The following is a 24,191-nucleotide window of genomic DNA, read 5'->3' as shown; positions in this document are numbered from 1 at the left end:
TCAACCTATTACATTTATTTCTCTAACCTGTGAATGTGGTCCATGTTCTCTTTTCCTCATTCCCATCATGATACTCCCTTTCCGGAAACCAAGTTCACTTCTTTATCCAGCCCACCCATCCAAAGTCACCAAATCTATGAAGCAATTCTGCTTTTTCTCACATTCTCTCCATGTACAAGATACCTTGTATCAATTGAATGGACAGCAGGAGAGGTGAATATTTATGGTTAGTGGGGGTGGAGTTTTGAAGATTAACCTCATTTGACTAAGAGCCGGGGTATCTGGGAGAAAAAGTATTTTAAGGGGGATGAAGTTCATATCTCCTTGGTGAAATTTCTAGAGCCTTATTTCATCCTTTCTGTGGATGCAGACTCAGTCGGAACAGACGTCCTAGTCCTCGCTCTGCCTTTCAAAGGAACTCTAAATATGCATGGCTTATTTGGCTTTGCCCGGCAGGGCTTGCCCGGCGGGGTGAGAATGGCGTTTGTCAGGCGTTCGTCAGGCGATCGGAAGGGGTGAGGCAATAGTTTATGGTTCAATGGTTTTCATGAAGTCTTCTTGATAAGATGAAAGATGGAAAGGGAAGCTTGTCAATAAGCAAACTTAAGACAAGGTGTGACTCCTAGAAAGAATGACTTGAAAACAACATACAGAAACACACATATAAAAAGGCCCTGATGAGGCTTGAACTCTCATGACCCCTGGTTTACAAGACCAGTGCTCTGCCACTGAGCTACAAGGCCGGTCTGCCTGCAGTTTGTAAATCGCAACATGTATTCTTACTGCGGTATGAAGATATCTATGATTTTGAGACTCTGTATGGAAATGCAGTTGCATTTGAATGTCTACATGCGTGCACAAATCGAAGAGCATGCTTAAGACACTTTTCTTGAAAGTAGGAAAAACTCCATTTTGATTTGAGAACATAAGAGTATTCACATTTATGACCATACTGAAAGCTCTAGTGAGTATGTCCGCAATCAGTGACAGATAGAGAACTCACTTATTAGAAGTGATCTGTCTCTGTGGGGCAGACAAATGTAAACACTCATACACTTGAGACGGCTGAAACTTTAGGAGTAAGAAATGCTTTCTTATCAGTCTATCTATCCAAACTGGTTGGAAGGCCAGGAGTGAGGAATAGGCAATCCTCTGGACACTTCATGAAAGATCTAATTTCAATTAAGCACAAAATACTTCCCTTTATTTGACATAAATGCCATAATGGAATAGTCAGTTGGGCCCTTCTAGTGGATTATGGCAGTGTCTTGAAAGAGAGTGTAATTGTACTACGAGACATGCTCACCTTCAAAAGAGTGTCTGATGGCTTTCCGACGAAGGTGGGATTCGAACCCACGCGTGCAGAGCACAATGGATTAGCAGTCCATCGCCTTAACCACTCGGCCACCTCTTCTGCCTTGGGGGCCTATATTTCATTTTTGGTGAAATTCTAACTATGTGCTAATTAAAAATAAGCATAAGTTTATCCTAGACTGTGTCAGAACGGCAAATGTATGGGGTGTTCAATAGACAGAGCACACGATATAGCAGAATTATCAAATCTATTCCATTTGGACTGTATTTTTAATAGTCATGATAACATGCTAGCATGTGAGTCGATCTTGCACAGTGAATAATGGAGCAGTGCAGTATCTACTTGGTTAGCACTAGATGGCTCAAATGGGGAGAAATGAAAACAGCGAGCTCCAGTGGCGCAATCGGTTAGCGCGCGGTACTTATACAGCAGTACTTGCACTGAGCCATGCTGAGGTTGTGAGTTCGAGCCTCACCTGGAGCAGTTGATTGGTTTTCATAAACCATTTCACTGAAAGGAAAGATTAGACTCAGAATAAAGACGGCTCTTGCTAGAGAGTCTTAACTTCTTTTCAGGATCTGCGTGTCCGACTCCTCCAGGTGCCAAATATCACATATCCTATGCGATGCTCCTTATAAACATTCAATGATGTACCATCTTGCATAGCATGCAAACACCACATCAGTGCATTTAAAAATACTTTTGTAGAATAATAAATATGATGAATACATTGTTGTCACGGGATAACCATAAACTGAGGAGCTGCAAACAGTGCTGTGTCAGCTACATACAATAAAATTTAACTCAAAGAAATATCAAAAGAAGAGCATCATCATATTAAAGTTTCTAGTCAACATAAGAGTTGCACCATAGCAGCTTATGGTGCTTTCTGCTCAGATTGTGCCTCCAATCCCACATTGACTTTTTTAGTTCTTTGCAATTTTAAAAAACAATTCCTGCTCAAAGCTAGCTTTTCAAAACCATTCAACCTATTACATTTATTTCTCTAACCTGTGAATGTGGTCCATGTTCTCTTTTCCTCATTCCCATCATGATACTCCCTTTCCGGAAACCAAGTTCACTTCTTTATCCAGCCCACCCATCCAAGGTCACCAAATCTATGAAGCAATTCTGCTTTTTCTCACATTCTCTCCATGTACAAGATACCTTGTATCAATTGAATGGACAGCAGGAGAGGTGAATATTTATGGTTAGTGGGGGTGGGGTTTTGAAGATTAACCTCATTTGACTAAGAGCCGGGGTATCTGGGAGAAAAAGTATTTTAAGGGGGATGAAGTTCATATCTCCTTGGTGAAATTTCTAGAGCCTTATTTCATCCTTTCTGTGGATGCAGACTCAGTCGGAACAGACGTCCTAGTCCTCGCTCTGCCTTTCAAAGGAACTTTAAATATGCATGGCTTATTTGGCTTTGCCCGGCAGGGCTTGCCCGGCGGGGTGAGAATGGCGTTTGTCAGGCGTTCGTCAGGCGATCGGAAGGGGTGAGGCAATAGTTTATGGTTCAATGGTTTTCATGAAGTCTTCTTGATAAGATGAAAGATGGAAAGGGAAGCTTGTCAATAAGCAAACTTAAGACAAGGTGTGACTCCTAGAAAGAATGACTTGAAAACAACATACAGAAACACACATATAAAAAGGCCCTGATGAGGCTTGAACTCAAGACCCCTGGTTTACAAGACCAGTGCTCTGCCACTGTGCTACAAGGCCGGTCTGCCTGCAGTTTGTAAATCGCAACATGTATTCTTACTGCGGTATGAAGATATCTATGATTTTGAGACTCTGTATGGAAATGCAGTTGCATTTGAATGTCTACATGCGTGCACAAATCGAAGAGCATGCTTAAGACACTTTTCTTGAAAGTAGGAAAAACTCCATTTTGATTTGAGAACATAAGAGTATTCACATTTATGACCATACTGAAAGCTCTAGTGAGTATGTCCGCAATCAGTGACAGATAGAGAACTCACTTATTAGAAGTGATCTGTCTCTGTGGGGCAGACAAATGTAAACACTCATACACTTGAGACGGCTGAAACTTTAGGAGTAAGAAATGCTTTCTTATCAGTCTATCTATCCAAACTGGTTGGAAGGCCAGGAGTGAGGAATAGGCAATCCTCTGGACACTTCATGAAAGATCTAATTTCAATTAAGCACAAAATACTTCCCTTTATTTGACATAAATGCCATAATGGAATAGTCAGTTGGGCCCTTCTAGTGGATTATGGCAGTGTCTTGAAAGAGAGTGTAATTGTACTACAAGACATGCTCACCTTCAAAAGAGTGTCTGATGGCTTTCCGACAAAGGTGGGATTCGAACCCACGCGTGCAGAGCACAATGGATTAGCAGTCCATCGCCTTAACCACTCGGCCACCTCGTCTGCCTTAGGAGCCTATATTTCATTTTTGGTGAAATTCTAACTATGTGCTAATTAAAAATAAGCATAAGTTTATCCTAGACTGTGTCAGAACGGCAAATGTATGGGGTGTTCAATAGACAGAGCACACGATATAGCAGAATTATCAAATCTATTCCATTTGGACTGTATTTTTAATAGTCATGATAACATGCTAGCATGTGAGTCGATCTTGCACAGTGAATAATGGAGCAGTGCAGTATCTACTTGGTTAGCACTAGATGGCTCAAATGGGGAGAAATGAAAACAGTGAGCTCCAGTGGCGCAATCGGTTAGCGCGCGGTACTTATACAGCAGTACTTGCACTGAGCCATGCCGAGGTTGTGAGTTCGAGCCTCACCTGGAGCAGTTGATTGGTTTTCATAAACCATTTCACTAAAAGTAAAGATTAGACTCAGAATAAAGACGGCTCTTGCTATAGAGTCTTAACTTCTTTTCAGGATCTGCGTGTCCGACTCCTCCAGGTGCCAAATATCACATATCCTATGCGATGCTCCTTATAAACATTCAATGATGTACCATCTTGCATAGCATGCAAACACCACATCAGTGCATTTAAAAATACTTTTGTAGAATAATAAATATGATGAATACATTGTTGTCACGGGATAACCATAAACTGAGGAGCTGCAAACAGTGCTGTGTCAGCTACATACAATAAAATTTAACTCAAAGAAATATCAAAAGAAGAGCATCATCATATTAAAGTTTCTAGTCAACATAAGAGTTGCACCATAGCAGCTTATGGTGCTTTCTGCTCAGATTGTGCCTCCAATCCCACATTGACTTTTTTAGTTCTTTGCAATTTTAAAAAACAATTCCTGCTCAAAGCTAGCTTTTCAAAACCATTCAACCTATTACATTTATTTCTCTAACCTGTGAATGTGGTCCATGTTCTCTTTTCCTCATTCCCATCATGATACTCCCTTTCCGGAAACCAAGTTCACTTCTTTATCCAGCCCACCCATCCAAGGTCACCAAATCTATGAAGCAATTCTGCTTTTTCTCACATTCTCTCCATGTACAAGATACCTTGTATCAATTGAATGGACAGCAGGAGAGGTGAATATTTATGGTTAGTGGGGGTGGGGTTTTGAAGATTAACCTCATTTGACTAAGAGCCGGGGTATCTGGGAGAAAAAGTATTTTAAGGGGGATGAAGTTCATATCTCCTTGGTGAAATTTCTAGAGCCTTATTTCATCCTTTCTGTGGATGCAGACTCAGTCGGAACAGACGTCCTAGTCCTCGCTCTGCCTTTCAAAGGAACTCTAAATATGCATGGCTTATTTGGCTTTGCCCGGCAGGGCTTGCCCGGCGGGGTGAGAATGGCGTTTGTCAGGTGTTCGTCAGGCGATCGGAAGGGGTGAGGCAATAGTTTATGGTTCAATGGTTTTCATGAAGTCTTCTTGATAAGATGAAAGATGGAAAGGGAAGCTTGTCAAAAAGCAAACTTAAGACAAGGTGTGACTCCTAGAAAGAATGACTTAAAAACAACATACAGAAACACACATATAAAAAGGCCCTGATGAGGCTTGAACTCATGACCCCTGGTTTACAAGACCAGTGCTCTGCCACTGAGCTACAAGGCCGGTCTGCCTGCAGTTTGTAAATCGCAACATGTATTCTTACTGCGGTATGAAGATATCTATGATTTTGAGACTCTGTATGGAAATGCAGTTGCATTTGAATGTCTACATGCGTGCACAAATCGAAGAGCATGCTTAAGACACTTTTCTTGAAAGTAGGAAAAACTCCATTTTGATTTGAGAACATAAGAGTATTCACATTTATGACCATACTGAAAGCTCTAGTGAGTATGTCCGCAATCAGTGACAGATAGAGAACTCACTTATTAGAAGTGATCTGTCTCTGTGGGGCAGACAAATGTAAACACTCATACACTTGAGACGGCTGAAACTTTAGGAGTAAGAAATGCTTTTTTATCAGTCTATCTATCCAAACTGGTTGGAAGGCCAGGAGTGAGGAATAGGCAATCCTCTGGACACTTCATGAAAGATCTAATTTCAATTAAGCACAAAATAATTCCCTTTATTTGACATAAATGCCATAATGGAATAGTCAGTTGGGCCCTTCTAGTGGATTATGGCAGTGTCTTGAAAGAGAGTGTAATTGTACTACAAGACATGCTCACCTTCAAAAGAGTGTCTGATGGCTTTCCGACGAAGGTGGGATTCGAACCCACGCGTGCAGAGCACAATGGATTAGCAGTCCATCGCCTTAACCACTCGGCCACCTCGTCTGCCTTAGGAGCCTATATTTCATTTTTGGTGAAATTCTAACTATGTGCTAATTAAAAATAAGCATAAGTTTATCCTAGACTGTGTCAGAACGGCAAATGTATGGGGTGTTCAATAGACAGAGCACACGATATAGCAGAATTATCAAATCTATTCCATTTGGACTGTATTTTTAATAGTCATGATAACATGCTAGCATGTGAGTCGATCTTGCACAGTGAATAATGGAGCAGTGCAGTATCTACTTGGTTAGCACTAGATGGCTCAAATGGGGAGAAATGAAAACAGTGAGCTCCAGTGGCGCAATCGGTTAGCGCGCGGTACTTATACAGCAGTACTTGCATTGAGCCATGCCGAGGTTGTGAGTTCGAGCCTCACCTGGAGCAGTTGATTGGTTTTCATAAACCATTTCACTAAAAGTAAAGATTAGACTCAGAATAAAGACGGCTCTTGCTATAGAGTCTTAACTTCTTTTCAGGATCTGCGTGTCCGACTCCTCCAGGTGCCAAATATCACATATCCTATGCGATGCTCCTTATAAACATTCAATGATGTACCATCTTGCATAGCATGCAAACACCACATCAGTGCATTTAAATACACTTTTGTAAAATAATAAATATGATGAATACATTGTTGTCACGGGATAACCATAAACTGAGGAGCTGCAAACAGTGCTGTGTCAGCTACATACAATAAAATGTAACTCAAAGAAATATCAAAAGAAGAGCATCATCATATTAAAGTTTCTAGTCAACATAAGAGTTGCACCATAGCAGCTTATGGTGCTTTCTGCTCAGATTGTGCCTCCAATCCCACATTGACTTTTTTAGTTCTTTGCAATTTTAAAAAACAATTCCTGCTCAAAGCTAGCTTTTCAAAACCATTCAACCTATTACATTTATTTCTCTAACCTGTGAATGTGGTCCATGTTCTCTTTTCCTCATTCCCATCATGATACTCCCTTTCCGGAAACCAAGTTCACTTCTTTATCCAGCCCACCCATCCAAAGTCACCAAATCTATGAAGCAATTCTGCTTTTTCTCACATTCTCTCCATGTACAAGATACCTTGTATCAATTGAATGGACAGCAGGAGAGGTGAATATTTATGGTTAGTGGGGGTGGAGTTTTGAAGATTAACCTCATTTGACTAAGAGCCGGGGTATCTGGGAGAAAAAGTATTTTAAGGGGGATGAAGTTCATATCTCCTTGGTGAAATTTCTAGAGCCTTATTTCATCCTTTCTGTGGATGCAGACTCAGTCGGAACAGACGTCCTAGTCCTCGCTCTGCCTTTCAAAGGAACTCTAAATATGCATGGCTTATTTGGCTTTGCCCGGCAGGGCTTGCCCGGCGGGGTGAGAATGGCGTTTGTCAGGCGTTCGTCAGGCGATCGGAAGGGGTGAGGCAATAGTTTATGGTTCAATGGTTTTCATGAAGTCTTCTTGATAAGATGAAAGATGGAAAGGGAAGCTTGTCAATAAGCAAACTTAAGACAAGGTGTGACTCCTAGAAAGAATGACTTGAAAACAACATACAGAAACACACATATAAAAAGGCCCTGATGAGGCTTGAACTCTCATGACCCCTGGTTTACAAGACCAGTGCTCTGCCACTGAGCTACAAGGCCGGTCTGCCTGCAGTTTGTAAATCGCAACATGTATTCTTACTGCGGTATGAAGATATCTATGATTTTGAGACTCTGTATGGAAATGCAGTTGCATTTGAATGTCTACATGCGTGCACAAATCGAAGAGCATGCTTAAGACACTTTTCTTGAAAGTAGGAAAAACTCCATTTTGATTTGAGAACATAAGAGTATTCACATTTATGACCATACTGAAAGCTCTAGTGAGTATGTCCGCAATCAGTGACAGATAGAGAACTCACTTATTAGAAGTGATCTGTCTCTGTGGGGCAGACAAATGTAAACACTCATACACTTGAGACGGCTTAAACTTTAGGAGTAAGAAATGCTTTCTTATCAGTCTATCTATCCAAACTGGTTGGAAGGCCAGGAGTGAGGAATAGGCAATCCTCTGGACACTTCATGAAAGATCTAATTTCAATTAAGCACAAAATACTTCCCTTTATTTGACATAAATGCCATAATGGAATAGTCAGTTGGGCCCTTCTAGTGGATTATGGCAGTGTCTTGAAAGAGAGTGTAATTGTACTACGAGACATGCTCACCTTCAAAAGATTGTCTGATGGCTTTCCGACGAAGGTGGGATTCGAACCCACGCGTGCAGAGCGCAATGGATTAGCAGTCCATCGCCTTAACCACTCGGCCACCTCTTCTGCCTTGGGGGCCTATATTTCATTTTTGGTGAAATTCTAACTATGTGCTAATTAAAAATAAGCATAAGTTTATCCTAGACTGTGTCAGAACGGCAAATGTATGGGGTGTTCAATAGACAGAGCACACGATATAGCAGAATTATCAAATCTATTCCATTTGGACTGTATTTTTAATAGTCATGATAACATGCTAGCATGTGAGTCGATCTTGCACAGTGAATAATGGAGCAGTGCAGTATCTACTTGGTTAGCACTAGATGGCTCAAATGGGGAGAAATGAAAACAGCGAGCTCCAGTGGCGCAATCGGTTAGCGCGCGGTACTTATACAGCAGTACTTGCACTGAGCCATGCTGAGGTTGTGAGTTCGAGCCTCACCTGGAGCAGTTGATTGGTTTTCATAAACCATTTCACTGAAAGGAAAGATTAGACTCAGAATAAAGACGGCTCTTGCTAGAGAGTCTTAACTTCTTTTCAGGATCTGCGTGTCCAACTCCTCCAGGTGCCAAATATCACATATCCTATGCGATGCTCCTTATAAACATTCAATGATGTACCATCTTGCATAGCATGCAAACACCACATCAGTGCATTTAAAAATACTTTTGTAGAATAATAAATATGATGAATACATTGTTGTCACGGGATAACCATAAACTGAGGAGCTGCAAACAGTGCTGTGTCAGCTACATACAATAAAATTTAACTCAAAGAAATATCAAAAGAAGAGCATCATCATATTAAAGTTTCTAGTCAACATAAGAGTTGCACCATAGCAGCTTATGGTGCTTTCTGCTCAGATTGTGCCTCCAATCCCACATTGACTTTTTTAGTTCTTTGCAATTTTAAAAAACAATTCCTGCTCAAAGCTAGCTTTTCAAAACCATTCAACCTATTACATTTATTTCTCTAACCTGTGAATGTGGTCCATGTTCTCTTTTCCTCATTCCCATCATGATACTCCCTTTCCGGAAACCAAGTTCACTTCTTTATCCAGCCCACCCATCCAAGGTCACCAAATCTATGAAGCAATTCTGCTTTTTCTCACATTCTCTCCATGTACAAGATACCTTGTATCAATTGAATGGACAGCAGGAGAGGTGAATATTTATGGTTAGTGGGGGTGGGGTTTTGAAGATTAACCTCATTTGACTAAGAGCCGGGGTATCTGGGAGAAAAAGTATTTTAAGGGGGATGAAGTTCATATCTCCTTGGTGAAATTTCTAGAGCCTTATTTCATCCTTTCTGTGGATGCAGACTCAGTCGGAACAGATGTCCTAGTCCTCGCTCTGCCTTTCAAAGGAACTCTAAATATGCATGGCTTATTTGGCTTTGCCCGGCAGGGCTTGCCCGGCGGGGTGAGAATGGCGTTTGTCAGGCGTTCGTCAGGCGATCGGAAGGGGTGAGGCAATAGTTTATGGTTCAATGGTTTTCATGAAGTCTTCTTGATAAGATGAAAGATGGAAAGGGAAGCTTGTCAATAAGCAAACTTAAGACAAGGTGTGACTCCTAGAAAGAATGACTTAAAAACAACATACAGAAACACACATATAAAAAGGCCCTGATGAGGCTTGAACTCATGACCCCTGGTTTACAAGACCAGTGCTCTGCCACTGAGCTACAAGGCCAGTCTGCCTGCAGTTTGTAAATCGCAACATGTATTCTTACTGCGGTATGAAGATATCTATGATTTTGAGACTCTGTATGGAAATGCAGTTGCATTTGAATGTCTACATGCGTGCACAAATCGAAGAGCATGCTTAAGACACTTTTCTTGAAAGTAGGAAAAACTCCATTTTGATTTGAGAACATAAGAGTATTCACATTTATGACCATACTGAAAGCTCTAGTGAGTATGTCCGCAATCAGTGACAGATAGAGAACTCACTTATTAGAAGTGATCTGTCTCTGTGGGGCAGACAAATGTAAACACTCATACACTTGAGACGGCTGAAACTTTAGGAGTAAGAAATGCTTTCTTATCAGTCTATCTATCCAAACTGGTTGGAAGGCCAGGAGTGAGGAATAGGCAATCCTCTGGACACTTCATGAAAGATCTAATTTCAATTAAGCACAAAATACTTCCCTTTATTTGACATAAATGCCATAATGGAATAGTCAGTTGGGCCCTTCTAGTGGATTATGGCAGTGTCTTGAAAGAGAGTGTAATTGTACTACAAGACATGCTCACCTTCAAAAGAGTGTCTGATGGCTTTCCGACAAAGGTGGGATTCGAACCCACGCGTGCAGAGCACAATGGATTAGCAGTCCATCGCCTTAACCACTCGGCCACCTCGTCTGCCTTAGGAGCCTATATTTCATTTTTGGTGAAATTCTAACTATGTGCTAATTAAAAATAAGCATAAGTTTATCCTAGACTGTGTCAGAACGGCAAATGTATGGGGTGTTCAATAGACAGAGCACACGATATAGCAGAATTATCAAATCTATTCCATTTGGACTGTATTTTTAATAGTCATGATAACATGCTAGCATGTGAGTCGATCTTGCACAGTGAATAATGGAGCAGTGCAGTATCTACTTGGTTAGCACTAGATGGCTCAAATGGGGAGAAATGAAAACAGTGAGCTCCAGTGGCGCAATCGGTTAGCGCGCGGTACTTATACAGCAGTACTTGCACTGAGCCATGCCGAGGTTGTGAGTTCGAGCCTCACCTGGAGCAGTTGATTGGTTTTCATAAACCATTTCACTAAAAGTAAAGATTAGACTCAGAATAAAGACGGCTCTTGCTATAGAGTCTTAACTTCTTTTCAGGATCTGCGTGTCCGACTCCTCCAGGTGCCAAATATCACATATCCTATGCGATGCTCCTTATAAACATTCAATGATGTACCATCTTGCATAGCATGCAAACACCACATCAGTGCATTTAAAAATACTTTTGTAGAATAATAAATATGATGAATACATTGTTGTCACGGGATAACCATAAACTGAGGAGCTGCAAACAGTGCTGTGTCAGCTACATACAATAAAATTTAACTCAAAGAAATATCAAAAGAAGAGCATCATCATATTAAAGTTTCTAGTCAACATAAGAGTTGCACCATAGCAGCTTATGGTGCTTTCTGCTCAGATTGTGCCTCCAATCCCACATTGACTTTTTTAGTTCTTTGCAATTTTAAAAAACAATTCCTGCTCAAAGCTAGCTTTTCAAAACCATTCAACCTATTACATTTATTTCTCTAACCTGTGAATGTGGTCCATGTTCTCTTTTCCTCATTCCCATCATGATACTCCCTTTCCGGAAACCAAGTTCACTTCTTTATCCAGCCCACCCATCCAAGGTCACCAAATCTATGAAGCAATTCTGCTTTTTCTCACATTCTCTCCATGTACAAGATACCTTGTATCAATTGAATGGACAGCAGGAGAGGTGAATATTTATGGTTAGTGGGGGTGGGGTTTTGAAGATTAACCTCATTTGACTAAGAGCCGGGGTATCTGGGAGAAAAAGTATTTTAAGGGGGATGAAGTTCATATCTCCTTGGTGAAATTTCTAGAGCCTTATTTCATCCTTTCTGTGGATGCAGACTCAGTCGGAACAGACGTCCTAGTCCTCGCTCTGCCTTTCAAAGGAACTCTAAATATGCATGGCTTATTTGGCTTTGCCCGGCAGGGCTTGCCCGGCGGGGTGAGAATGGCGTTTGTCAGGTGTTCGTCAGGCGATCGGAAGGGGTGAGGCAATAGTTTATGGTTCAATGGTTTTCATGAAGTCTTCTTGATAAGATGAAAGATGGAAAGGGAAGCTTGTCAAAAAGCAAACTTAAGACAAGGTGTGACTCCTAGAAAGAATGACTTAAAAACAACATACAGAAACACACATATAAAAAGGCCCTGATGAGGCTTGAACTCATGACCCCTGGTTTACAAGACCAGTGCTCTGCCACTGAGCTACAAGGCCGGTCTGCCTGCAGTTTGTAAATCGCAACATGTATTCTTACTGCGGTATGAAGATATCTATGATTTTGAGACTCTGTATGGAAATGCAGTTGCATTTGAATGTCTACATGCGTGCACAAATCGAAGAGCATGCTTAAGACACTTTTCTTGAAAGTAGGAAAAACTCCATTTTGATTTGAGAACATAAGAGTATTCACATTTATGACCATACTGAAAGCTCTAGTGAGTATGTCCGCAATCAGTGACAGATAGAGAACTCACTTATTAGAAGTGATCTGTCTCTGTGGGGCAGACAAATGTAAACACTCATACACTTGAGACGGCTGAAACTTTAGGAGTAAGAAATGCTTTTTTATCAGTCTATCTATCCAAACTGGTTGGAAGGCCAGGAGTGAGGAATAGGCAATCCTCTGGACACTTCATGAAAGATCTAATTTCAATTAAGCACAAAATAATTCCCTTTATTTGACATAAATGCCATAATGGAATAGTCAGTTGGGCCCTTCTAGTGGATTATGGCAGTGTCTTGAAAGAGAGTGTAATTGTACTACAAGACATGCTCACCTTCAAAAGAGTGTCTGATGGCTTTCCGACGAAGGTGGGATTCGAACCCACGCGTGCAGAGCACAATGGATTAGCAGTCCATCGCCTTAACCACTCGGCCACCTCGTCTGCCTTAGGAGCCTATATTTCATTTTTGGTGAAATTCTAACTATGTGCTAATTAAAAATAAGCATAAGTTTATCCTAGACTGTGTCAGAACGGCAAATGTATGGGGTGTTCAATAGACAGAGCACACGATATAGCAGAATTATCAAATCTATTCCATTTGGACTGTATTTTTAATAGTCATGATAACATGCTAGCATGTGAGTCGATCTTGCACAGTGAATAATGGAGCAGTGCAGTATCTACTTGGTTAGCACTAGATGGCTCAAATGGGGAGAAATGAAAACAGTGAGCTCCAGTGGCGCAATCGGTTAGCGCGCGGTACTTATACAGCAGTACTTGCACTGAGCCATGCCGAGGTTGTGAGTTCGAGCCTCACCTGGAGCAGTTGATTGGTTTTCATAAACCATTTCACTAAAAGTAAAGATTAGACTCAGAATAAAGACGGCTCTTGCTATAGAGTCTTAACTTCTTTTCAGGATCTGCGTGTCCGACTCCTCCAGGTGCCAAATATCACATATCCTATGCGATGCTCCTTATAAACATTCAATGATGTACCATCTTGCATAGCATGCAAACACCACATCAGTGCATTTAAATACACTTTTGTAAAATAATAAATATGATGAATACATTGTTGTCACGGGATAACCATAAACTGAGGAGCTGCAAACAGTGCTGTGTCAGCTACATACAATAAAATGTAACTCAAAGAAATATCAAAAGAAGAGCATCATCATATTAAAGTTTCTAGTCAACATAAGAGTTGCACCATAGCAGCTTATGGTGCTTTCTGCTCAGATTGTGCCTCCAATCCCACATTGACTTTTTTAGTTCTTTGCAATTTTAAAAAACAATTCCTGCTCAAAGCTAGCTTTTCAAAACCATTCAACCTATTACATTTATTTCTCTAACCTGTGAATGTGGTCCATGTTCTCTTTTCCTCATTCCCATCATGATACTCCCTTTCCGGAAACCAAGTTCACTTCTTTATCCAGCCCACCCATCCAAAGTCACCAAATCTATGAAGCAATTCTGCTTTTTCTCACATTCTCTCCATGTACAAGATACCTTGTATCAATTGAATGGACAGCAGGAGAGGTGAATATTTATGGTTAGTGGGGGTGGAGTTTTGAAGATTAACCTCATTTGACTAAGAGCCGGGGTATCTGGGAGAAAAAGTATTTTAAGGGGGATGAAGTTCATATCTCCTTGGTGAAATTTCTAGAGCCTTATTTCATCCTTTCTGTGGATGCAGACTCAGTCGGAACAGACGTCCTAGTCCTCGCTCTGCCTTTCAAAGGAACTCTAAATATGCATGGCTTATTTGGCTTTGCCCGGCAGGGCTTGCCCGGCGGGGTGAGAATGGCGTTTGTCAGGCGTTCGTCAGGCGATCGGAAGGGGTGAGGCAATAGTTTATGGTTCAATGGTTTTCATGAAGTCTTCTTGATAAGATGAAAGATGGAAAGGGAAGCTTGTCAATAAGCAAACTTAAGACAAGGTGTGACTCCTAGAAAGAATGACTTGAAAACAACATACAGAAACACACATATAAAAAGGCCCTGATGAGGCTTGAACTCTCATGACCCCTGGTTTACAAGACCAGTGCTCTGCCACTGAGCTACAAGGCCGGTCTGCCTGCAGTTTGTAAATCGCAACATGTATTCTTACTGCGGTATGAAGATATCTATGATTTTGAGACTCTGTATGGAAATGCAGTTGCATTTGAATGTCTACATGCGTGCACAAATCGAAGAGCATGCTTAAGACACTTTTCTTGAAAGTAGGAAAAACTCCATTTTGATTTGAGAACATAAGAGTATTCACATTTATGACCATACTGAAAGCTCTAGTGAGTATGTCCGCAATCAGTGACAGATAGAGAACTCACTTATTAGAAGTGATCTGTCTCTGTGGGGCAGACAAATGTAAACACTCATACACTTGAGACGGCTTAAACTTTAGGAGTAAGAAATGCTTTCTTATCAGTCTATCTATCCAAACTGGTTGGAAGGCCAGGAGTGAGGAATAGGCAATCCTCTGGACACTTCATGAAAGATCTAATTTCAATTAAGCACAAAATACTTCCCTTTATTTGACATAAATGCCATAATGGAATAGTCAGTTGGGCCCTTCTAGTGGATTATGGCAGTGTCTTGAAAGAGAGTGTAATTGTACTACGAGACATGCTCACCTTCAAAAGATTGTCTGATGGCTTTCCGACGAAGGTGGGATTCGAACCCACGCGTGCAGAGCGCAATGGATTAGCAGTCCATCGCCTTAACCACTCGGCCACCTCTTCTGCCTTGGGGGCCTATATTTCATTTTTGGTGAAATTCTAACTATGTGCTAATTAAAAATAAGCATAAGTTTATCCTAGACTGTGTCAGAACGGCAAATGTATGGGGTGTTCAATAGACAGAGCACACGATATAGCAGAATTATCAAATCTATTCCATTTGGACTGTATTTTTAATAGTCATGATAACATGCTAGCATGTGAGTCGATCTTGCACAGTGAATAATGGAGCAGTGCAGTATCTACTTGGTTAGCACTAGATGGCTCAAATGGGGAGAAATGAAAACAGCGAGCTCCAGTGGCGCAATCGGTTAGCGCGCGGTACTTATACAGCAGTACTTGCACTGAGCCATGCTGAGGTTGTGAGTTCGAGCCTCACCTGGAGCAGTTGATTGGTTTTCATAAACCATTTCACTGAAAGGAAAGATTAGACTCAGAATAAAGACGGCTCTTGCTAGAGAGTCTTAACTTCTTTTCAGGATCTGCGTGTCCAACTCCTCCAGGTGCCAAATATCACATATCCTATGCGATGCTCCTTATAAACATTCAATGATGTACCATCTTGCATAGCATGCAAACACCACATCAGTGCATTTAAAAATACTTTTGTAGAATAATAAATATGATGAATACATTGTTGTCACGGGATAACCATAAACTGAGGAGCTGCAAACAGTGCTGTGTCAGCTACATACAATAAAATTTAACTCAAAGAAATATCAAAAGAAGAGCATCATCATATTAAAGTTTCTAGTCAACATAAGAGTTGCACCATAGCAGCTTATGGTGCTTTCTGCTCAGATTGTGCCTCCAATCCCACATTGACTTTTTTAGTTCTTTGCAATTTTAAAAAACAATTCCTGCTCAAAGCTAGCTTTTCAAAACCATTCAACCTATTACATTTATTTCTCTAACCTGTGAATGTGGTCCATGTTCTCTTTTCCTCATTCCCATCATGATACTCCCTTTCCGGAAACCAAGTTCACTTCTTTATCCAGCCCACCCATCCAAGGTCACCAAATCTATGAAGCAATTCTGCTTTTTCTCACATTCTCTCCATGTACAAGATACCTTGTATCAATTGAATGGACAGCAGGAGAGGTGAATATTTATGGTTAGTGGGGGTGGGGTTTTGAAGATTAACCTCATTTGACTAAGAGCCGGGGTATCTGGGAGAAAAAGTATTTTAAGGGGGATGAAGTTCATATCTCCTTGGTGAAATTTCTAGAGCCTTATTTCATCCTTTCTGTGGATGCAGACTCAGTCGGAACAGATGTCCTAGTCCTCGCTCTGCCTTTCAAAGGAACTCTAAATATGCATGGCTTATTTGGCTTTGCCCGGCAGGGCTTGCCCGGCGGGGTGAGAATGGCGTTTGTCAGGCGTTCGTCAGGCGATCGGAAGGGGTGAGGCAATAGTTTATGGTTCAATGGTTTTCATGAAGTCTTCTTGATAAGATGAAAGATGGAAAGGGAAGCTTGTCAATAAGCAAACTTAAGACAAGGTGTGACTCCTAGAAAGAATGACTTAAAAACAACATACAGAAACACACATATAAAAAGGCCCTGATGAGGCTTGAACTCATGACCCCTGGTTTACAAGACCAGTGCTCTGCCACTGAGCTACAAGGCCAGTCTGCCTGCAGTTTGTAAATCGCAACATGTATTCTTACTGCGGTATGAAGATATCTATGATTTTGAGACTCTGTATGGAAATGCAGTTGCATTTGAATGTCTACATGCGTGCACAAATCGAAGAGCATGCTTAAGACACTTTTCTTGAAAGTAGGAAAAACTCCATTTTGATTTGAGAACATAAGAGTATTCACATTTATGACCATACTGAAAGCTCTAGTGAGTATGTCCGCAATCAGTGACAGATAGAGAACTCACTTATTAGAAGTGATCTGTCTCTGTGGGGCAGACAAATGTAAACACTCATACACTTGAGACGGCTGAAACTTTAGGAGTAAGAAATGCTTTTTTATCAGTCTATCTATCCAAACTGGTTGGAAGGCCAGGAGTGAGGAATAGGCAATCCTCTGGACACTTCATGAAAGATCTAATTTCAATTAAGCACAAAATAATTCCCTTTATTTGACATAAATGCCATAATGGAATAGTCAGTTGGGCCCTTCTAGTGGATTATGGCAGTGTCTTGAAAGAGAGTGTAATTGTACTACAAGACATGCTCACCTTCAAAAGAGTGTCTGATGGCTTTCCGACGAAGGTGGGATTCGAACCCACGCGTGCAGAGCACAATGGATTAGCAGTCCATCGCCTTAACCACTCGGCCACCTCGTCTGCCTTAGGAGCCTATATTTCATTTTTGGTGAAATTCTAACTATGTGCTAATTAAAAATAAGCATAAGTTTATCCTAGACTGTGTCAGAACGGCAAATGTATGGGGTGTTCAATAGACAGAGCACACGATATAGCAGAATTATCAAATCTATTCCATTTGGACTGTATTTTTAATAGTCATGATAACATGCTAGCATGTGAGTCGATCTTGCATAGTGAATAATGGAGCAGTGCAGTATCTACTTGGTTAGCACTAGATGGCTCAAATGGGGAGAAATGAAAACAGTGAGCTCCAGTGGCGCAATCGGTTAGCGCGCGGTACTTATACAGCAGTACTTGCACTGAGCCATGCCGAGGTTGTGAGTTCGAGCCTCACCTGGAGCAGTTGATTGGTTTTCATAAACCATTTCACTAAAAGTAAAGATTAGACTCAGAATAAAGACGGCTCTTGCTATAGAGTCTTAACTTCTTTTCAGGATCTGCGTGTCCGACTCCTCCAGGTGCCAAATATCACATATCCTATGCGATGCTCCTTATAAACATTCAATGATGTACCATCTTGCATAGCATGCAAACACCACATCAGTGCATTTAAAAATACTTTTGTAGAATAATAAATATGATGAATACATTGTTGTCACGGGATAACCATAAACTGAGGAGCTGCAAACAGTGCTGTGTCAGCTACATACAATAAAATTTAACTCAAAGAAATATCAAAAGAAGAGCATCATCATATTAAAGTTTCTAGTCAACATAAGAGTTGCACCATAGCAGCTTATGGTGCTTTCTGCTCAGATTGTGCCTCCAATCCCACATTGACTATTTTAGTTCTTTGCAATTTTAAAAAACAATTCCTGCTCAAAGCTAGCTTTTCAAAACCATTCAACCTATTACATTTATTTCTCTAACCTGTGAATGTGGTCCATGTTCTCTTTTCCTCATTCCCATCATGATACTCCCTTTCCGGAAACCAAGTTCACTTCTTTATCCAGCCCACCCATCCAAGGTCACCAAATCTATGAAGCAATTCTGCTTTTTCTCACATTCTCTCCATGTACAAGATACCTTGTATCAATTGAATGGACAGCAGGAGAGGTGAATATTTATGGTTAGTGGGGGTGGGGTTTTGAAGATTAACCTCATTTGACTAAGAGCCGGGGTATCTGGGAGAAAAAGTATTTTAAGGGGGATGAAGTTCATATCTCCTTGGTGAAATTTCTAGAGCCTTATTTCATCCTTTCTGTGGATGCAGACTCAGTCGGAACAGACGTCCTAGTCCTCGCTCTGCCTTTCAAAGGAACTTTAAATATGCATGGCTTATTTGGCTTTGCCCGGCAGGGCTTGCCCGGCGGGGTGAGAATGGCGTTTGTCAGGCGTTCGTCAGGCGATCGGAAGGGGTGAGGCAATAGTTTATGGTTCAATGGTTTTCATGAAGTCTTCTTGATAAGATGAAAGATGGAAAGGGAAGCTTGTCAATAAGCAAACTTAAGACAAGGTGTGACTCCTAGAAAGAATGACTTGAAAACAACATACAGAAACACACATATAAAAAGGCCCTGATGAGGCTTGAACTCAAGACCCCTGGTTTACAAGACCAGTGCTCTGCCACTGTGCTACAAGGCCGGTCTGCCTGCAGTTTGTAAATCGCAACATGTATTCTTACTGCGGTATGAAGATATCTATGATTTTGAGACTCTGTATGGAAATGCAGTTGCATTTGAATGTCTACATGCGTGCACAAATCGAAGAGCATGCTTAAGACACTTTTCTTGAAAGTAGGAAAAACTCCATTTTGATTTGAGAACATAAGAGTATTCACATTTATGACCATACTGAAAGCTCTAGTGAGTATGTCCGCAATCAGTGACAGATAGAGAACTCACTTATTAGAAGTGATCTGTCTCTGTGGGGCAGACAAATGTAAACACTCATACACTTGAGACGGCTGAAACTTTAGGAGTAAGAAATGCTTTCTTATCAGTCTATCTATCCAAACTGGTTGGAAGGCCAGGAGTGAGGAATAGGCAATCCTCTGGACACTTCATGAAAGATCTAATTTCAATTAAGCACAAAATACTTCCCTTTATTTGACATAAATGCCATAATGGAATAGTCAGTTGGGCCCTTCTAGTGGATTATGGCAGTGTCTTGAAAGAGAGTGTAATTGTACTACAAGACATGCTCACCTTCAAAAGAGTGTCTGATGGCTTTCCGACAAAGGTGGGATTCGAACCCACGCGTGCAGAGCACAATGGATTAGCAGTCCATCGCCTTAACCACTCGGCCACCTCGTCTGCCTTAGGAGCCTATATTTCATTTTTGGTGAAATTCTAACTATGTGCTAATTAAAAATAAGCATAAGTTTATCCTAGACTGTGTCAGAACGGCAAATGTATGGGGTGTTCAATAGACAGAGCACACGATATAGCAGAATTATCAAATCTATTCCATTTGGACTGTATTTTTAATAGTCATGATAACATGCTAGCATGTGAGTCGATCTTGCACAGTGAATAATGGAGCAGTGCAGTATCTACTTGGTTAGCACTAGATGGCTCAAATGGGGAGAAATGAAAACAGTGAGCTCCAGTGGCGCAATCGGTTAGCGCGCGGTACTTATACAGCAGTACTTGCACTGAGCCATGCCGAGGTTGTGAGTTCGAGCCTCACCTGGAGCAGTTGATTGGTTTTCATAAACCATTTCACTAAAAGTAAAGATTAGACTCAGAATAAAGACGGCTCTTGCTATAGAGTCTTAACTTCTTTTCAGGATCTGCGTGTCCGACTCCTCCAGGTGCCAAATATCACATATCCTATGCGATGCTCCTTATAAACATTCAATGATGTACCATCTTGCATAGCATGCAAACACCACATCAGTGCATTTAAAAATACTTTTGTAGAATAATAAATATGATGAATACATTGTTGTCACGGGATAACCATAAACTGAGGAGCTGCAAACAGTGCTGTGTCAGCTACATACAATAAAATTTAACTCAAAGAAATATCAAAAGAAGAGCATCATCATATTAAAGTTTCTAGTCAACATAAGAGTTGCACCATAGCAGCTTATGGTGCTTTCTGCTCAGATTGTGCCTCCAATCCCACATTGACTTTTTTAGTTCTTTGCAATTTTAAAAAACAATTCCTGCTCAAAGCTAGCTTTTCAAAACCATTCAACCTATTACATTTATTTCTCTAACCTGTGAATGTGGTCCATGTTCTCTTTTCCTCATTCCCATCATGATACTCCCTTTCCGGAAACCAAGTTCACTTCTTTATCCAGCCCACCCATCCAAGGTCACCAAATCTATGAAGCAATTCTGCTTTTTCTCACATTCTCTCCATGTACAAGATACCTTGTATCAATTGAATGGACAGCAGGAGAGGTGAATATTTATGGTTAGTGGGGGTGGGGTTTTGAAGATTAACCTCATTTGACTAAGAGCCGGGGTATCTGGGAGAAAAAGTATTTTAAGGGGGATGAAGTTCATATCTCCTTGGTGAAATTTCTAGAGCCTTATTTCATCCTTTCTGTGGATGCAGACTCAGTCGGAACAGACGTCCTAGTCCTCGCTCTGCCTTTCAAAGGAACTCTAAATATGCATGGCTTATTTGGCTTTGCCCGGCAGGGCTTGCCCGGCGGGGTGAGAATGGCGTTTGTCAGGTGTTCGTCAGGCGATCGGAAGGGGTGAGGCAATAGTTTATGGTTCAATGGTTTTCATGAAGTCTTCTTGATAAGATGAAAGATGGAAAGGGAAGCTTGTCAAAAAGCAAACTTAAGACAAGGTGTGACTCCTAGAAAGAATGACTTAAAAACAACATACAGAAACACACATATAAAAAGGCCCTGATGAGGCTTGAACTCATGACCCCTGGTTTACAAGACCAGTGCTCTGCCACTGAGCTACAAGGCCGGTCTGCCTGCAGTTTGTAAATCGCAACATGTATTCTTACTGCGGTATGAAGATATCTATGATTTTGAGACTCTGTATGGAAATGCAGTTGCATTTGAATGTCTACATGCGTGCACAAATCGAAGAGCATGCTTAAGACACTTTTCTTGAAAGTAGGAAAAACTCCATTTTGATTTGAGAACATAAGAGTATTCACATTTATGACCATACTGAAAGCTCTAGTGAGTATGTCCGCAATCAGTGACAGATAGAGAACTCACTTATTAGAAGTGATCTGTCTCTGTGGGGCAGACAAATGTAAACACTCATACACTTGAGACGGCTGAAACTTTAGGAGTAAGAAATGCTTTTTTATCAGTCTATCTATCCAAACTGGTTGGAAGGCCAGGAGTGAGGAATAGGCAATCCTCTGGACACTTCATGAAAGATCTAATTTCAATTAAGCACAAAATAATTCCCTTTATTTGACATAAATGCCATAATGGAATAGTCAGTTGGGCCCTTCTAGTGGATTATGGCAGTGTCTTGAAAGAGAGTGTAATTGTACTACAAGACATGCTCACCTTCAAAAGAGTGTCTGATGGCTTTCCGACGAAGGTGGGATTCGAACCCACGCGTGCAGAGCACAATGGATTAGCAGTCCATCGCCTTAACCACTCGGCCACCTCGTCTGCCTTAGGAGCCTATATTTCATTTTTGGTGAAATTCTAACTATGTGCTAATTAAAAATAAGCATAAGTTTATCCTAGACTGTGTCAGAACGGCAAATGTATGGGGTGTTCAATAGACAGAGCACACGATATAGCAGAATTATCAAATCTATTCCATTTGGACTGTATTTTTAATAGTCATGATAACATGCTAGCATGTGAGTCGATCTTGCACAGTGAATAATGGAGCAGTGCAGTATCTACTTGGTTAGCACTAGATGGCTCAAATGGGGAGAAATGAAAACAGTGAGCTCCAGTGGCGCAATCGGTTAGCGCGCGGTACTTATACAGCAGTACTTGCACTGAGCCATGCCGAGGTTGTGAGTTCGAGCCTCACCTGGAGCAGTTGATTGGTTTTCATAAACCATTTCACTAAAAGTAAAGATTAGACTCAGAATAAAGACGGCTCTTGCTATAGAGTCTTAACTTCTTTTCAGGATCTGCGTGTCCGACTCCTCCAGGTGCCAAATATCACATATCCTATGCGATGCTCCTTATAAACATTCAATGATGTACCATCTTGCATAGCATGCAAACACCACATCAGTGCATTTAAATACACTTTTGTAAAATAATAAATATGATGAATACATTGTTGTCACGGGATAACCATAAACTGAGGAGCTGCAAACAGTGCTGTGTCAGCTACATACAATAAAATGTAACTCAAAGAAATATCAAAAGAAGAGCATCATCATATTAAAGTTTCTAGTCAACATAAGAGTTGCACCATAGCAGCTTATGGTGCTTTCTGCTCAGATTGTGCCTCCAATCCCACATTGACTTTTTTAGTTCTTTGCAATTTTAAAAAACAATTCCTGCTCAAAGCTAGCTTTTCAAAACCATTCAACCTATTACATTTATTTCTCTAACCTGTGAATGTGGTCCATGTTCTCTTTTCCTCATTCCCATCATGATACTCCCTTTCCGGAAACCAAGTTCACTTCTTTATCCAGCCCACCCATCCAAAGTCACCAAATCTATGAAGCAATTCTGCTTTTTCTCACATTCTCTCCATGTACAAGATACCTTGTATCAATTGAATGGACAGCAGGAGAGGTGAATATTTATGGTTAGTGGGGGTGGAGTTTTGAAGATTAACCTCATTTGACTAAGAGCCGGGGTATCTGGGAGAAAAAGTATTTTAAGGGGGATGAAGTTCATATCTCCTTGGTGAAATTTCTAGAGCCTTATTTCATCCTTTCTGTGGATGCAGACTCAGTCGGAACAGACGTCCTAGTCCTCGCTCTGCCTTTCAAAGGAACTCTAAATATGCATGGCTTATTTGGCTTTGCCCGGCAGGGCTTGCCCGGCGGGGTGAGAATGGCGTTTGTCAGGCGTTCGTCAGGCGATCGGAAGGGGTGAGGCAATAGTTTATGGTTCAATGGTTTTCATGAAGTCTTCTTGATAAGATGAAAGATGGAAAGGGAAGCTTGTCAATAAGCAAACTTAAGACAAGGTGTGACTCCTAGAAAGAATGACTTGAAAACAACATACAGAAACACACATATAAAAAGGCCCTGATGAGGCTTGAACTCTCATGACCCCTGGTTTACAAGACCAGTGCTCTGCCACTGAGCTACAAGGCCGGTCTGCCTGCAGTTTGTAAATCGCAACATGTATTCTTACTGCGGTATGAAGATATCTATGATTTTGAGACTCTGTATGGAAATGCAGTTGCATTTGAATGTCTACATGCGTGCACAAATCGAAGAGCATGCTTAAGACACTTTTCTTGAAAGTAGGAAAAACTCCATTTTGATTTGAGAACATAAGAGTATTCACATTTATGACCATACTGAAAGCTCTAGTGAGTATGTCCGCAATCAGTGACAGATAGAGAACTCACTTATTAGAAGTGATCTGTCTCTGTGGGGCAGACAAATGTAAACACTCATACACTTGAGACGGCTTAAACTTTAGGAGTAAGAAATGCTTTCTTATCAGTCTATCTATCCAAACTGGTTGGAAGGCCAGGAGTGAGGAATAGGCAATCCTCTGGACACTTCATGAAAGATCTAATTTCAATTAAGCACAAAATACTTCCCTTTATTTGACATA

General features: G+C 41.0%; 31 non-coding genes across 31 annotated transcripts; 10 read left to right on the top strand and 21 right to left on the bottom strand.

Moving 5' to 3' along the window:
- Positions 1 to 669: 669 nt before the first annotated feature.
- On the bottom strand, positions 670 to 743 carry TRNAT-UGU (transfer RNA threonine (anticodon UGU)). The gene has a single exon. It is a non-coding gene; the product is annotated as a tRNA-Thr (tRNA).
- Positions 744 to 1,332: 589 nt separating this feature from the next.
- TRNAS-GCU (transfer RNA serine (anticodon GCU)) lies at positions 1,333 to 1,414 on the bottom strand. The gene has a single exon. It is a non-coding gene; the product is annotated as a tRNA-Ser (tRNA).
- Positions 1,415 to 1,703: 289 nt separating this feature from the next.
- Positions 1,704 to 1,798, top strand: TRNAI-UAU (transfer RNA isoleucine (anticodon UAU)). Its single transcript has 2 exons — positions 1,704 to 1,741; positions 1,763 to 1,798. It is a non-coding gene; the product is annotated as a tRNA-Ile (tRNA).
- A 1,170-nt stretch (positions 1,799 to 2,968) lies between these two features.
- On the bottom strand, positions 2,969 to 3,040 carry TRNAT-UGU (transfer RNA threonine (anticodon UGU)). The gene has a single exon. It is a non-coding gene; the product is annotated as a tRNA-Thr (tRNA).
- A 589-nt stretch (positions 3,041 to 3,629) lies between these two features.
- TRNAS-GCU (transfer RNA serine (anticodon GCU)) lies at positions 3,630 to 3,711 on the bottom strand. Its single transcript has one exon. It is a non-coding gene; the product is annotated as a tRNA-Ser (tRNA).
- Positions 3,712 to 4,000: 289 nt separating this feature from the next.
- Positions 4,001 to 4,095, top strand: TRNAI-UAU (transfer RNA isoleucine (anticodon UAU)). The gene is made up of 2 exons: positions 4,001 to 4,038; positions 4,060 to 4,095. It is a non-coding gene; the product is annotated as a tRNA-Ile (tRNA).
- A 1,170-nt stretch (positions 4,096 to 5,265) lies between these two features.
- TRNAT-UGU (transfer RNA threonine (anticodon UGU)) lies at positions 5,266 to 5,337 on the bottom strand. The gene has a single exon. It is a non-coding gene; the product is annotated as a tRNA-Thr (tRNA).
- Positions 5,338 to 5,926: 589 nt separating this feature from the next.
- Positions 5,927 to 6,008, bottom strand: TRNAS-GCU (transfer RNA serine (anticodon GCU)). Its single transcript has one exon. It is a non-coding gene; the product is annotated as a tRNA-Ser (tRNA).
- A 289-nt stretch (positions 6,009 to 6,297) lies between these two features.
- TRNAI-UAU (transfer RNA isoleucine (anticodon UAU)) lies at positions 6,298 to 6,392 on the top strand. Its single transcript has 2 exons — positions 6,298 to 6,335; positions 6,357 to 6,392. It is a non-coding gene; the product is annotated as a tRNA-Ile (tRNA).
- A 1,170-nt stretch (positions 6,393 to 7,562) lies between these two features.
- Positions 7,563 to 7,636, bottom strand: TRNAT-UGU (transfer RNA threonine (anticodon UGU)). The gene has a single exon. It is a non-coding gene; the product is annotated as a tRNA-Thr (tRNA).
- A 589-nt stretch (positions 7,637 to 8,225) lies between these two features.
- Positions 8,226 to 8,307, bottom strand: TRNAS-GCU (transfer RNA serine (anticodon GCU)). The gene has a single exon. It is a non-coding gene; the product is annotated as a tRNA-Ser (tRNA).
- Positions 8,308 to 8,596: 289 nt separating this feature from the next.
- TRNAI-UAU (transfer RNA isoleucine (anticodon UAU)) lies at positions 8,597 to 8,691 on the top strand. The gene is made up of 2 exons: positions 8,597 to 8,634; positions 8,656 to 8,691. It is a non-coding gene; the product is annotated as a tRNA-Ile (tRNA).
- A 1,170-nt stretch (positions 8,692 to 9,861) lies between these two features.
- TRNAT-UGU (transfer RNA threonine (anticodon UGU)) lies at positions 9,862 to 9,933 on the bottom strand. Its single transcript has one exon. It is a non-coding gene; the product is annotated as a tRNA-Thr (tRNA).
- A 589-nt stretch (positions 9,934 to 10,522) lies between these two features.
- On the bottom strand, positions 10,523 to 10,604 carry TRNAS-GCU (transfer RNA serine (anticodon GCU)). The gene has a single exon. It is a non-coding gene; the product is annotated as a tRNA-Ser (tRNA).
- A 289-nt stretch (positions 10,605 to 10,893) lies between these two features.
- TRNAI-UAU (transfer RNA isoleucine (anticodon UAU)) lies at positions 10,894 to 10,988 on the top strand. Its single transcript has 2 exons — positions 10,894 to 10,931; positions 10,953 to 10,988. It is a non-coding gene; the product is annotated as a tRNA-Ile (tRNA).
- Positions 10,989 to 12,158: 1,170 nt separating this feature from the next.
- Positions 12,159 to 12,230, bottom strand: TRNAT-UGU (transfer RNA threonine (anticodon UGU)). The gene has a single exon. It is a non-coding gene; the product is annotated as a tRNA-Thr (tRNA).
- A 589-nt stretch (positions 12,231 to 12,819) lies between these two features.
- TRNAS-GCU (transfer RNA serine (anticodon GCU)) lies at positions 12,820 to 12,901 on the bottom strand. Its single transcript has one exon. It is a non-coding gene; the product is annotated as a tRNA-Ser (tRNA).
- A 289-nt stretch (positions 12,902 to 13,190) lies between these two features.
- On the top strand, positions 13,191 to 13,285 carry TRNAI-UAU (transfer RNA isoleucine (anticodon UAU)). The gene is made up of 2 exons: positions 13,191 to 13,228; positions 13,250 to 13,285. It is a non-coding gene; the product is annotated as a tRNA-Ile (tRNA).
- A 1,170-nt stretch (positions 13,286 to 14,455) lies between these two features.
- TRNAT-UGU (transfer RNA threonine (anticodon UGU)) lies at positions 14,456 to 14,529 on the bottom strand. Its single transcript has one exon. It is a non-coding gene; the product is annotated as a tRNA-Thr (tRNA).
- A 589-nt stretch (positions 14,530 to 15,118) lies between these two features.
- TRNAS-GCU (transfer RNA serine (anticodon GCU)) lies at positions 15,119 to 15,200 on the bottom strand. Its single transcript has one exon. It is a non-coding gene; the product is annotated as a tRNA-Ser (tRNA).
- A 289-nt stretch (positions 15,201 to 15,489) lies between these two features.
- On the top strand, positions 15,490 to 15,584 carry TRNAI-UAU (transfer RNA isoleucine (anticodon UAU)). The gene is made up of 2 exons: positions 15,490 to 15,527; positions 15,549 to 15,584. It is a non-coding gene; the product is annotated as a tRNA-Ile (tRNA).
- A 1,170-nt stretch (positions 15,585 to 16,754) lies between these two features.
- Positions 16,755 to 16,826, bottom strand: TRNAT-UGU (transfer RNA threonine (anticodon UGU)). Its single transcript has one exon. It is a non-coding gene; the product is annotated as a tRNA-Thr (tRNA).
- Positions 16,827 to 17,415: 589 nt separating this feature from the next.
- TRNAS-GCU (transfer RNA serine (anticodon GCU)) lies at positions 17,416 to 17,497 on the bottom strand. Its single transcript has one exon. It is a non-coding gene; the product is annotated as a tRNA-Ser (tRNA).
- Positions 17,498 to 17,786: 289 nt separating this feature from the next.
- TRNAI-UAU (transfer RNA isoleucine (anticodon UAU)) lies at positions 17,787 to 17,881 on the top strand. The gene is made up of 2 exons: positions 17,787 to 17,824; positions 17,846 to 17,881. It is a non-coding gene; the product is annotated as a tRNA-Ile (tRNA).
- A 1,170-nt stretch (positions 17,882 to 19,051) lies between these two features.
- TRNAT-UGU (transfer RNA threonine (anticodon UGU)) lies at positions 19,052 to 19,123 on the bottom strand. Its single transcript has one exon. It is a non-coding gene; the product is annotated as a tRNA-Thr (tRNA).
- Positions 19,124 to 19,712: 589 nt separating this feature from the next.
- On the bottom strand, positions 19,713 to 19,794 carry TRNAS-GCU (transfer RNA serine (anticodon GCU)). The gene has a single exon. It is a non-coding gene; the product is annotated as a tRNA-Ser (tRNA).
- A 289-nt stretch (positions 19,795 to 20,083) lies between these two features.
- Positions 20,084 to 20,178, top strand: TRNAI-UAU (transfer RNA isoleucine (anticodon UAU)). Its single transcript has 2 exons — positions 20,084 to 20,121; positions 20,143 to 20,178. It is a non-coding gene; the product is annotated as a tRNA-Ile (tRNA).
- Positions 20,179 to 21,348: 1,170 nt separating this feature from the next.
- Positions 21,349 to 21,420, bottom strand: TRNAT-UGU (transfer RNA threonine (anticodon UGU)). Its single transcript has one exon. It is a non-coding gene; the product is annotated as a tRNA-Thr (tRNA).
- Positions 21,421 to 22,009: 589 nt separating this feature from the next.
- Positions 22,010 to 22,091, bottom strand: TRNAS-GCU (transfer RNA serine (anticodon GCU)). Its single transcript has one exon. It is a non-coding gene; the product is annotated as a tRNA-Ser (tRNA).
- Positions 22,092 to 22,380: 289 nt separating this feature from the next.
- On the top strand, positions 22,381 to 22,475 carry TRNAI-UAU (transfer RNA isoleucine (anticodon UAU)). The gene is made up of 2 exons: positions 22,381 to 22,418; positions 22,440 to 22,475. It is a non-coding gene; the product is annotated as a tRNA-Ile (tRNA).
- Positions 22,476 to 23,645: 1,170 nt separating this feature from the next.
- On the bottom strand, positions 23,646 to 23,719 carry TRNAT-UGU (transfer RNA threonine (anticodon UGU)). Its single transcript has one exon. It is a non-coding gene; the product is annotated as a tRNA-Thr (tRNA).
- Positions 23,720 to 24,191: the final 472 nt, after the last annotated feature.

This window comes from Lissotriton vulgaris, chromosome 5 (assembly GCF_964263255.1).
Source record: "Lissotriton vulgaris chromosome 5, aLisVul1.2, whole genome shotgun sequence".
Classification (NCBI taxonomy): domain Eukaryota; kingdom Metazoa; phylum Chordata; class Amphibia; order Caudata; family Salamandridae; genus Lissotriton; species Lissotriton vulgaris.
Note: the sequence above shows the minus strand (reverse complement) of the source record. Positions and strands in the feature narration are given on the sequence as shown.